The following is a 13,614-nucleotide window of genomic DNA, read 5'->3' as shown; positions in this document are numbered from 1 at the left end:
AACTGGTCCCACGACCACCAAGGGACGGTTTCATGCCCTCTTGGTCGGTCTCTCACTTTTCCACAATTAAGTTTTATCACCTAATGCTCAATCAAACACTATTTCAATAAATGATGAAACCAGCATTTTATCATCATTCTTTCACCAACCGGCCAACTAAGGACCTCACTTGAGCACTTGAGAGCCACATGGACTCCCTCATTCCATGTGTGGTCGGTCCCTCTATCACTCATGAACTGTTTTCATCAATTCATCAAGTGACGAACGATTGATCAAAAATTAGGGTTTCGAACAAACGCTTCACGAATTCATCATTCTGAGCAAGTTTAAAAACTAATAAATTTATATTGATCCAGTAATAAACATCTGGATTAATTATGTAATATTCGGTAGTCTACCAATATTTTAATTAATATTTTATTGAGTCACGTCACCAATAAATAATTCGTCGAATTGAGCAATACTTGCTCAGTTACTCGAATATTGATCTAACCATCAATATTCAGTAATTTATCAGTAATTCGTCGAATTCATCAATACTTGCTCAGTTGTTCAAATATTGACCCATCTATCAATATTCAATAATTCATCGAATCGATGAATCCCTGAGCATTCGTCACTAATGCTCAATTTAACAAAACCTAGACTCATTGTCTAAACAATCAACAACTAACTAATAAAATACATGTCTGTCATGCAGACTCCACGATTCGTGAGACATCAACCACGTCACATGGGGGGACATCAATTAGGGTTTTGGTCTGGCGGCCTACGGCACGTGGATGCATCCATGATGAGAAATGTGAGTAAGTCGTGCAAACGGTTGAAGGAGTTAGCAAAGTAGTGGGTGAACGGTTAACCAAGTCTCCGCACGACCTGGAACTGGTTTCACCACGATTTCCCACTTCCCCACTCTTTCACTCAAGAAACCGTCACACTTATAGGGATCAAGGTTTTACCATTCTAACAATATAAATAAGTCTCTGAATCCATGATTGAGGACATGAACATTCGTCTACACAAAATTTCTCGAGCAATTACTCTCAAGAATTCGTCAATCTCCCAGAACTTATTCGAACTCATCAGTTCAGAGAAAACTTGCAGAAACCTTCAACACATCCACAATCCTTGATCAGCATTGATCCCAAACAATTCTCAGCTTCCCTCCTACAGATCAACCCATATCCCTCTTTGCGACCGAATTGACTCTGGAACGGCCATTGACTTGGTTTAGGCCGGAGTCCTACAGATTGATATCTCGAATCTAAGCACTCCCTTTGCAGTGCATCTGTGTGAGGTTGAACAGTTTGCTCGGTTGAGGAGTCTCAACAACACGTCAGTCTCTTCAATTCCCTGAAAACCCAACAAATCGTTTTTCTCCATCTACAGATTGGCGACCACAGTGGGAGATTAATCTCTCGGTTGCAATCTTACATTCTCACAATGGCTGGTCTTAGATTTGGGTTAGTTACAAATGCAAACGACGCTAGCGCTAGCAACAATAACAATGATGGTATTCCGGAAACCATTCCTGCTTCCAACAATGGTGGTGACACTACTCCTCCTCACACCAATGTCGAAAATCATCCTCTCTTCGGGCGACATCCTGAAGAAATCAGAGAAAATCCACCTACTATCGCCGATCTCATGAAAGTCCAGGAAATTCTCGCCAAGAATCAAACTGATATGGCTACTACTCAGAAGGAGATATGTAACTATCTCAAAACTCTCACTGACAAGATGTCAGACAAAACTCAGGAGAAAAGGAAAAGACAAGGAAACATCTCCAACTAAGGATCCCGAAGTTATTCCAGTCCCTGACAATGATGAAGCCCGCAAAGCTGCCGGACCTGAACCTGCCGGTTTCATCACTCGTGAACACCTAGAATGTTTTATGGAGAATCGGGGAAAGGGCCATACACTGTTCGTGCACCGTTATCAACCTCCATATCCCGCTGCCACGCAAAGAATCCCTCTCCCGAAGGGATACACTTCTCCAATGTTCACACTCTATAATGGAACGAGGAATGCTCGAGCACACGTTTCTCGATTCTTGGAAGCATTAGGAGAGCATGAAAACAACCATGTTGTCCGTTTGAAGGAGTTTTCAAAATCCCTGAAGGGTCGAGCATATACTTGGTACAACAATATTGCACCAGGAAGCATAGCCAATTGGGGAGAGATGATTAATGCTTTCGACAGGAAATACTTTTTTGTTTCTGAGAAGATTACTCTTTCTGACGAAGGATGGCTCAGAAGACTACTGAAAATACGAATGACTATGTGAAGAGGTTCAAGATTCAAGCTTTGGATTGTCATGATCCTAATGTTACTGAACAACAACGGGTGGACTTGTACATCAACCGGATGATTCCAGTCTACAGAGCCTTGTTGGAAAATCTCCGGTTTCAAACCTTTTCAGAACTTCATGAAGTGGCCAAGCGATCAGCAACTACTGCTCCAGCTTTGTTAGAAAGAACCAAAACTGTCAAGGTCGAGGAACCGAATGCTCGAAGCAACACCACCAGGCGTTTAATGAACAAGTAGTATAACGTTGAACCTTCCATGAATGTTGCTGAAGGGAGCAAGAGAAAAGCTGAAGCACGGCTACATAAGAATACTCCTCCGACGTCTCATCCTCCCAAAACGCCAAAGAAAGACAACCAGGCTAGAAATGCACAACCACCAGTTCAGCATCAAAAAAATAACCAGGAAGCGCCTGACTTCCCTTTTCCCATTGAAGAAGTGATTGAACTATTGGAAGTCTGAATTCAAGACAGCGCGATCAAATTACCTCATGTCAAAAAGGAACCAACTGAGGAACAGATGGAAAATGCACGCTACTGCCATTTCCATAGGTATGTCAGTTATCCGACAAGTGATTGCAGAACTTTGAAGCGCATATTCAAAGAAAAGGCCGACTCAGGGGAACTGGGGACTGAAAGAGTGCACATAAATCCTCTCCCAATCAGAACATTCACACTCTCTGAGCATCCGGTCAAAGAAGTAGTTCAATCCCTGGTTGAGCATGTCTGTAAGTTACTGTACTTGTCGAAATCTCAAAGAAATGATATGTTTGCTGCATTGAACCAAATTATATCTGGGAAACGATTAGAAATTCAGGAGATACTCCCTGAACCTCCAGCAACAGACAAGGACATGTGCGACTGGGGACTTCTCACCACGGTTCACATCAAAGGAAATGAATTCAAGCGAGCGTTGGTCGATGTTGTCACTGTTGTTAACATCATCCCCCTGAAAACCCTCAGAGTCGCTGGCATCACCCGATAAGAAGCAACTCACGCTTCGGTCTCAGTCAGAGACCATGAAGGAATCTCCAGAGATGCTTACTGTTACATCATTCTCAAGATGAAAACCGATTCAACTTGGACTGAAACCAAGTTTTACATAATTAAAGAGGATCCAGGATACGACATGATTCTCGGGCGGACATGGATTCATGATGGAAAGGTCACTGCAACATCTTCATCTTCAGTCACACATTTTTCTGTTGAAGAAATCTCTGACTCGGAAGAAATGGAGGACGACCCACCATTCGAACATTTGGGAAAAGTTGAAGCCTTTATGGAACTCACACAAAAACCTGAAGAAAGCACACATGAATTTGTCAGAAGGTTCCGTACTCAGGCAAATCTTATTGCCCCTGATGCATATGTATTACCAACGTTCAAATATACTACCTTAATCCGGGGACTCAGTTCTGCTCAAAACCTAGCTGTCACCAAACGTTATGAATGGTTAGTCTCCCCTCAGTAATATTGCACTAAGTGGTTAGACGCAGAGCCTCTCCGAATCCAGCGTCTCACCAACACAGTCATTGCTAGAATAATGACTGAATTTCACAATCAATATCCTAAATATTCTCCCTTGCACGAGTGTCCACATGTGCCGCAGAATTGGAAAGCTCCACCAACATGGAATCCTACTATACGAGGAATTCTGAACTAACAGAAGATATTCGGGCATGCGCAACCAAACCTAACAAATTTCATGAAGGAGACTTGATTCTTAAGGCAACTAGACGCAATTTGCATTCCACAAAGAGTTTTAACTGGGAAGGACCTTTTGTAATTGCTAAGGCGGTTGCTGGAGGATACTACAAATTGGCTGACATCAAGGGCAAGACAAGTATACCAGTGATTCATGAGAATTGGCTCAAGATTTTTGACGCATGAAGCATTCAACATTGGGTGATTTATGTCCAAGACAAAGGCTCAAGACACGTTTGCATCTTAGGATTTTCTTTTACTTGTATTTTCAATTCCTCCAAAACGTTTGCAATACTTGCATCCAGTATTTGAATTCAACAATTTATCAAAGGTTCTTTTATTTAAGAAAAATCTCTATCAAATTCAAAATCCAAAAGAAAACCCTCATTCACTCATAAACTCAAAACCAATCAAGAAATTCAAAACCAAAATAAAGTCTCACATCTCTCAGAAGTTCAAAGTTCAAGATATTATGGAAAGAAAACTAAAGGAAGCCATCAAAGTACGATTTCTGCTTCTCAACATTCTCCAAGACTCGCAAAGCCGTTTTCTCCAACTCCAGCTTTTCAGTCAACTCAGCAATCTTGGCCATTTTCTCCACCATGGAATCACTGGTAAAGGGTATATTTTTCACTACTGCATCCTTGATGGTGTTGATCTTCTGACGAAGCCACTTCAAATTAAAACCAAGTTCTTCAGATTTCTCCAAGTTGTACTCCCAATCAAAGAGTACATCTCGACTGGCAGTACTTATGGGCCTGGTACGAGTATCATCTATGGCACGCAATATGTTTCATAATTGCATAGTCAAGAAGTAGCTACGTTCAGGATCTCTTGTAACGACAATATGGCCATACATCTTCCACAACTTCTCATACATATTGGCATACCCAGTGGGAACGCTGAATCCGCCAATAGATACGTGATACGGGAGTGAAGCGATAAATGTAGGATTGCAAACAATCCCTGCATTAGGGTACTCGTGTATCACTATGTTATTCTCAATTACCGGATCAGCTTCCATAGCCATTGCAACAGCTTCTTCTGGGACAGTCTCTTCTGCTCTTGGCTCGGTTCCGTCTGTCGGAGCAATAGCAACTGGAGTCTCAGTTTCCTCGATAACCTTAGTAGCGACATTCTCATGACATTGAGGTGCATAGGTCATAACATCATCAATTTGGTTCACCATACGGTTCGAATCGTCATTCGCTCCATTATTCTCAACTTCGATATTTGGTACCTAATACGAAGATTACATGAGATTAAAGCAATTCGAGCATAAGAACCAAAGGAAATCATAAACTCTAGCATGTGAGTGAACTAACACCATCTAAGTTCTTGATTATGCATCCAATACATGAGAAAACAGTGTGGAAGTCATGAAACATGTTTTTCAATAACCCGACTGAAGAGATTTTATACTGCCCTGTATAAGATGACGAACTGGGAGCAATTGGTAAGGAATCTAAGGTTGAGTGATATACCGTTCTCTTGGTATGTATGTTTTCTATAACATATCAAAATTTTATAGCAGTCGGATAAACGAGTAAGGAGTTGTAGCCAAAACATCGGACTACATGCCAGCTAAAAAATTCCTGAAAGTCTCCTAGAAGTTTACTGTTTCGCTAATTTCGGCCCCTAAACATGCTCAAAACTCTAAAATCTTCTTTTCTAAAGCTTGGAAATTTCCTGGGAATAAGGATACATGGGTAGATCTCGAAAATATGACGTCGTATGAAGATTTTATGGCGTTTTTGCTAAAAGGTTGGGTTCTGAATTTTCTGGTGACGTATTTCACTAAAGTTTCTTCATTCGTGTGAATTCTCATTCATTCAATCTCAAATCAGCGATATTATACTTCCATGAAGAAAACATAAAATGGATACTTACTTGAGGAGTCTCCAAGTCATTTGAATGGTTAATAGGGTTGGTATCAACATTGGGAGCGATGTTATCTCCATTCAGTCATAATTCTTGAGGATTCTCCTTCACACCACCAGTAGAGGACGAATGAATAGCATTACCATGTTGTCTTTCCACAACCATCTCCTCCTGGATGCATCAACAACAATTATCATTACTTCAATCAAGGAAAATCCATAATCACTTACACAAAGGATACTTACATCCACTTCATCATCGGTGCTGGATTCCTGGATTGTTCGTTTAGAAACAAGGTGAAGTCCGTCAATGGCCGATGGAACAAAATTCTGAAACAAATTAACAATATTCTTTTGGATCCTAATTACACGGACAAAGCAAAATCGCGATGATAAGGGAAATGCTAACAACTCACCAAAGAAATGGCCGGAGACTTCATATTATTCGGTAGCATCCTATAAGATGTTCTGCTCCTGTTTTCTCCAACCTGGGGACTTTCTTGCACTTCTGAAAAGTCTACATGAATCTGAAATCTCACAGTATGACCATCCTGCAATAAAGTTAAAGAAACAATTAAGGTACTATCATCATGTCTTCACTAAAATCATCATAAGAAAGATGCTTACTTGTGGAAATTCTGGAGGCGTTTTTCTCTTATCGCCACTAGAAAGATATTTCAACCTTGTTCGATCAGAGATCACATCAGCAGGAGGAAAATCTCGTACCAGAGGATGAAAATCCATCGCAAACTTATACAAACGCTCGAGCTGCTAACGTCAGAAGTCTACATAACCCGTAGTTGCATAAGTAGCTCGATCAGAACAAGGGAACAAATAATCATTTCCTTCCACATGTGTGCAATCCAAATGGGCCTTCAGATACTCGATTGATGGCTTATTCACTCGATGACCCGGGGAACACTGATCAAGACCCATTTGTCGAGCTGCTCTGTCAATGTTATATTCTTCCACCTGGAACTTTCCATGCATTACTGATATTAAATAGCCGGGAGTGCAACTCATTATAAGAGATCTTTCTCCATCACTCAGATTGGTACCAGATTTCAATATGACATTTCCTTCAGCAGTATTGAAAGTGATCAATTGCGAGAAGAGATGAGGAACCCACACCCAGGGACGGAAATCAAACTCAGACTCAATGTCCAAAACGCTGGTGAGGCTTATCTTGTATTGAGGCTGCTTTGTAGACCAACGCATAATTATGGCATTATTTGTCTCAAGGAAAGCATGACGAGTATCAACATTGGGTCCTTGAAGACGCTACGAGGAATTGGAGCATAACTCTCAAGATGCTCCCACATTAAATCTTGGAAAAACATAGTATTAGCATAGGTTTCGACTTTCATGAAGCCGTTGGAGATACTGGAATCTATAACTAAAGATTCCAAATTGGAAAATAATGAACCCAAAAACAGACTACCAATGGGAAGTTTCTCACCTTTATCCATCTTTATAGCAAAAGGAATCACAAATGGCTTCAACAAATGTCCACTATCTTCACGAATGTCTCTGGAGAGCCACAAGCATAAGAAAGTAGCAATGGTCAAGGTACCGTCAACAGGTTCTTCAGGAACTCCATCTCTCGGCCACCAGTATCTCAACCACTAAGCATAGCAAGTTTTGGACGACTCGTTGAATTTGTGCATTTTGGCTTCCAATACGTTAGATATCGCATTCTCCTCCGCTGAGAGATCTTCAGGGAAGTTGCCAGTAATTGGAAGATGCAATAGAGCGATTACATCTTTTAAGTGATGGTGAATTCCCCCCATACAAAAGTATGAGTAGAAATGCACCAACGAGCGAGTAAATCCACGATACCTGGTATGTCATGATTAATGATTAAAGCCCCAGTAGCTTGAATAACTCGTGTCACATGTGCACGATCCATCATGGTCCTTACACGACCATGGCCCAGCATATGTCTTGCCCATTCAAAGAAATGTGTCAGAGGCTTTCGAGAAAGTTTGAGTTCCACATGTGAAGCTAAATAGTGTCGCCCTTGCAAACAAAATCGAGTTATTGCTGAAGGAGATCCCAACTTGTTCTGAGTAGTGCTCCTGGGATTTATAAGTAGCTGAAACGCGGAGCCTGAAGGACGTTTTTCAGGCCTATACAGATACACAAAGAATTTGTCCTCAGTATTTGGAATGTTCTTGGTTTTAGGAGTTTCCTCTTTCTCCTGAGAAGTCCCAGAATTATCATTTTTGTAGGAATCATCATCTCTGGAAGACAAACATCCTCTCTAGAAGTGTACTCTCTAGAAACATCATCATCAGAAGCGTTACCACGGGACTGAGTCATCTTTGCAAAGATGTTGTGACATTGATACACGAATTTCATCAACACGATGGAATTAAAGCAACGGAATAAACATGATGCTCACATCGTCTAAAAAAATGGTAATCCTCAACTCTTACCTATTATTTACGTTTCACGAACTTAGTGATAACAACGTAGAACTCTGAAAACTTGCTCATTTCTTCAAACCTGCAAAAGCGAGCAAAACCTATCATTCAAGAGTCAACACTGACTTTTCACAAAACCATGAATGATTCATATAACCTTCCATGTGAATGTTCACTGATTTTTTACGTGTACATACATTATAAAATCACCAAACTCATATATGCACTACGAACTCATAAAAACATTGTTTGCTTTCAACAACTTTTCATAAATTAAAATTTGATTTTGTTTAAACAAAAACGTGAATAAGTCACGTAATTAAAAAAGAAAATTTGTGAGCTAAGAACTGACGTAAATTTTATAGAAAAAAATAAAAAACTTTTTTGATCAAACAAGCATTCGTCTTCGAAACGAGGGTCTTTTCTATTTTTGCAAGGGTCCACATATTCCAAATAAAATTTTGAAAGTTAACAAAAAAAATTTATCATGGACTACAGGTCTTTTCAAAAACTCCTCTAACTCTAAGGATCATTACTTATTACTACGAATGAACCTACGTTTCTAAAAGTATTTGCGAAAATTCATGCTTTAAAAACAAATTTGGATTTTTATGAAACCTCATAAACAAAATTTTCTCTACTGCAACTAGACCATGTCTATTCAATAATCCATGTATCTCTTTCATATTAGGGATTTTTTCCCGTTTTTTTAAACTAACGAATAAACTGGCATATATATGTTTTTAAAAACAAATTCTTCACAAAACCTACGCATGCATACAACTATGGGATTTTTGTTTTATGAACAACTCATGAAAGCATGAAACACACAGTAAAAAAAACAAAAACACGTACCTTTGTCGGCGCCGGAGTTTGCCGGAAATTGGCCGGTGGCAGTCGGTGGAGGTTAGCTCCGGCGTTCACAAAAGAAATTTTCTCTGCTCGAGCGTGAGGGAGAAGAGAAGGTGGTCGGTAAATTAATAATAAATTTTCTTTTTAGGGTTACTTACCTTTTATATCAATTTTATTTCCAAAACCTAATAATACATGTGCTTCCTTTTTTGGGTTTGGGCCCGCGAACGCTAAACCGACCAAAACTGGTCTTTTAACTGACCAAATCAGCAGTGCTTCATCTCTCCGTGTTCACGAGATGAGACTCTATCATACTATCAGGATCTTCACCTGAACATTTGCTCGTACATGACACCATTGGAGCAAATCGGGGATTATGAAAATTCCTTTGTACGACCGAGTTCAACCTCTGATCTCGTCGACTGAAAATCACCATCTAATGCTTACTGCGGAACATGATTTTCCCTCACTAAGCAGGGGACTTAATGTTTATGGTGGATTTTCAACAAAGTTCAAAACCGTAAAATCATGATACTGCATGTTTCTGACACGGCTTTCAGGCATGTGACGATTCATATTTTACGAGCCATGATGAATATGTTTCTCGAAAGGCCTCCACTAGCTGAGCGTTCGATACCTCGCATTTTATCATGACCTCTATGTAGAATAACATAATTGGGAGGTTCTCCGTAAGATTGAGAACAATAACGCCTTCAGGACGTTGGTGATACTCAATGTTCCCTGACTACATGAGATACACCCACCTATACATAGAAGAACGATTGGGAGGTTCTCCGTAAGATTGAGAGCAATAACGCCTTCAGGACGTCGGTGATACTCACTGTTCCCTGACTATGTAGAGAGACCGTGTATAGATACAGGCGGTTCTCCGTAAGATTGAGAGCAATAACACCTTCAGGACTTCGACAACACTCGTTGTTTCCTGACTATGCACCTTTAAGAATGGATATGACGCTTTAATTGGCTAATATCCCTTCTGCAATAGATTAATTCTACCGTGACATTCACCACTGAATTCCTAGAAGATAATCTATTTTATCTCATTACTCTGATTTCATGATCGAATCCACGGCTGATCTCATGGAATGGTAATAGATAAACTCATTACTCCGATTTCATGATCGAATCCACTGTTGATCTCATGGGAAGGTAATAACTACTTTCATTACTCTGATTCTATGGTTTAATCCGCGATCCCATGGAATGGTAATACTCGTTTTATTATTCCGAATCCTTGGTCGAATCCACGGATGATCCTATGGATTGATAATAGAAAAAATACTCACTTTTGTTACTCAGTTTCATGAATCATTCTCCACTAAATTTCATAAATTAGTAATAAATACTCAACAATCGGGCATCTGGGCTATCACTGAGTAAGTCCCATAAAATTGTGCAAGTGTACTCAACCATGATGCATGAACGAGCACCCAAATGCAGGAACGAGCATTCAAAAATATGGACAAATGAGAAATCCTACATGGAATGGGAGAGAGAAAATATTATTAAAATAATAAAGTGGCGGACCGGGCCAACCGGCCGGCCGGTCATGCCGCTGTGGCCGGTCCCCACGCCCTTTTTCCTTTATTTTAATTATTCTATTATTTTCATGAACTCATGAAAATTCCTTTATTCTAGCAATTTTTCCTTGTTTGAGCAAAACTCGTGGTTTCTCCATACTTTCACGGAATCATGAAAAATAATATAAATTTAGGGAAAGTATCGTGGGACCAGGCCCCTAGCTGGCCGGCCATGCCTTGGCCGTGGCCGGTCCCGCACTTTCCAAGCCCTTATTTTATTATTATTTTCCTTATCTCATGGAAATTTCATGGTTTCAACAAAACTCCTTGGTTTCATGGAATTTCCTCCGAATCATGAAAAATAATATAAAATTAGGGAAAGTGTCGCGGGAACGGGCTCCTAGCCGACCGGCCATGCCTTGGCCGTGGACGGTCCTACAATTTCCAAACCCTTATTTTATTATCATTATTCTCCTTATCTCATGGAAATTTCATGGTTTCAACAAAACTCCTTGGTTTCATGGAATTTCCTCCGAATCATGAAAAAATAACATAAATTAGGGAAAGTGTCACGTGACCGGGATCCTAGCCGGCCGGACATGCCTTGGACGTAGCCGGTCCCACACTTTCCAAACCCTTATTTTATTATTATTTACCTAATTTCATGAAACTCCTCCGTTTCAACAAAAATCATGGTTTCTTCATATTTTCTCAAATATTGCTCAAACCATGAAAAGGCCAAAAAGTAAAATGGTCACATGACCGACTAGGCTACTCATGCCAAATATTTCATTATTTTATTATTTTTCGAATTTTGATCAAACGAGCAAAGTTCTACTTGCTCATTCGAGCAAAATCAAGAATTTCAGTCAAAGATCGAACTCTTCTGAAAATCCGAGATATTGCTCAAACGCACATCATAAAATGCTGAAACTCTCAAGACTGAGACACGGACATTATGGTGACACATACATGCTCCCTTGAACGACCAAGGCCGGCCCTAAGGCTTGCAAGGAGCCGGTCCCACACTTTTCATAATTTTGACCTAATTTGCTCAATTGCTCATATCGGGTCCAAACTCTTTCCAACCGACTTGGAATTTGCTCAAAAGACCATGAACTGGTCCCACGACCACCAAGAGCCGATTTCATGCCCTCTTGGTCGGTCCCTCACTTTTCCACAATTAGGTTTTATCACCTAATGCTAAATCGAACACTATTTCAATAAATGATGAAAACAACATTTTATCATCATTCTTTCACCAACCGGCCAACTAAGGACCTCACTTGAGCACTTGGGCGCCACATGGACTCCCTCATTCCATGTGTGGTCGGTCCCTCTATCACTCATGAACTGTTTTCAGCAATTCATCAAGTGACGAACGATTGATCAAAAATTAGGGTTTCGAACAAACGCTTCACGAATTCATCATTTTGAGCAAGTTCAAACACTAATAGATTTATGTTGATCCAACAATCAACATCTGGATTAATTATATAATATTCAGTAGTCTACCAATATTTTAATTAATATTTTATTGAGTCACGTCACCAATAAATAATTCGTCGAATTGAGCAATACTTTCTCAGTTGCTCGAATATTGATCCAACTATCAATATTCAGTAATTTATCAGTAATTCGTCGAATTGAGAAATACTTGCTCAGTTGTTCAAATATTGACCCAACTATCAATATTTAATAATTCATCGAATCGATGAATCCCTGATCATTCGCCACTCATGCTCAATTCAACAAAACCTAGACTCATTGTCTAAACAGTCAACAACTAACTAATAAAATACATGTTTTTCATGCAGACTCCACGATTCGTGAGACATCAATCACGTCACATGGGGTGATATCAATTAGGGTTTTGGTCTGGCGGCCTACGGCACGTGGATTCATCCATGATGAGAAATGTGAGTAAGTCGTGCAAACGGTTGAAGGAGTTAGCAAAGTAATGGGTGAACGGTTAACCAAGTCTCAACACGACCTGGAACTGGTTTCACCACAATTTCTCACTTCCCCACTCTTTCACTCAAGAAACCGTCACACTTACAGGGATCAAGGTTTTACCATTCTGACAATATAAATAATCTCTGAATCCATGATTGAGGACATGAACATTCGTCTACACAGAATTTCTCGAGCAATTACTCTCAAGAATTCGTCAATCTCCCAGAACTTATTCGAACTCATCAGTTCACAGAAAACTTGCAGAAACCTTCAACACATCCACAATCCTTGAACATCATTGATCCCACACAATTCTCAGCTTCCCTCCTACAGATCAACCCATCTCCCTCTTTGCAATCGAATTGACTCTGGAACGACCATTGACTTGGTTTAGGCTGGAGTCCTACAGATTGATCTCTCGAATCTAAGCACTCCCTTTGCGGTGCATATGTGTGAGGTTGAACAGTTTGCTCGGTTGAGGAGTCTCGACAACACGTCTGTCTCTTCAACTCCCTGAAAAACCAGCAAATCATTTTTCCCCATCTACAACGAGAAACACAAAATTCTGCTAGCACGAGAAAGCCGAGCACAAAAGCTAAGGTAGTTATAAAGAATATAAATAATTGATATTGTATCCAGCATATCACTTTGAAATGCGATCTCTAAGCCGATCTTAAAGTTTATTGCTTATATGAGCGATACTAATCACAAACAAGCATGCAGCGTAATCAACCTTACCATTTGAGACCATGAAATACACATACTCGCGCACCTATTCTATGTAAGATTACATATCCGCTTGAGCTAGCCGATGGATATGTAACTAAAACCACTCTTTGTAAGCCGCCTCGTCATACACCGTGACTCTCATATATTTGCGCCTCCATGTGGAATAACCGTATATGCGAATACATAAAACATAATTAATTTGTCATGACTCAAAACTTAA

Source organism: Papaver somniferum, chromosome 7 (genome assembly GCF_003573695.1).
Source record: "Papaver somniferum cultivar HN1 chromosome 7, ASM357369v1, whole genome shotgun sequence".
NCBI classification, from domain to species: domain Eukaryota; kingdom Viridiplantae; phylum Streptophyta; class Magnoliopsida; order Ranunculales; family Papaveraceae; genus Papaver; species Papaver somniferum.
This window is presented reverse-complemented; position numbering follows the sequence as displayed.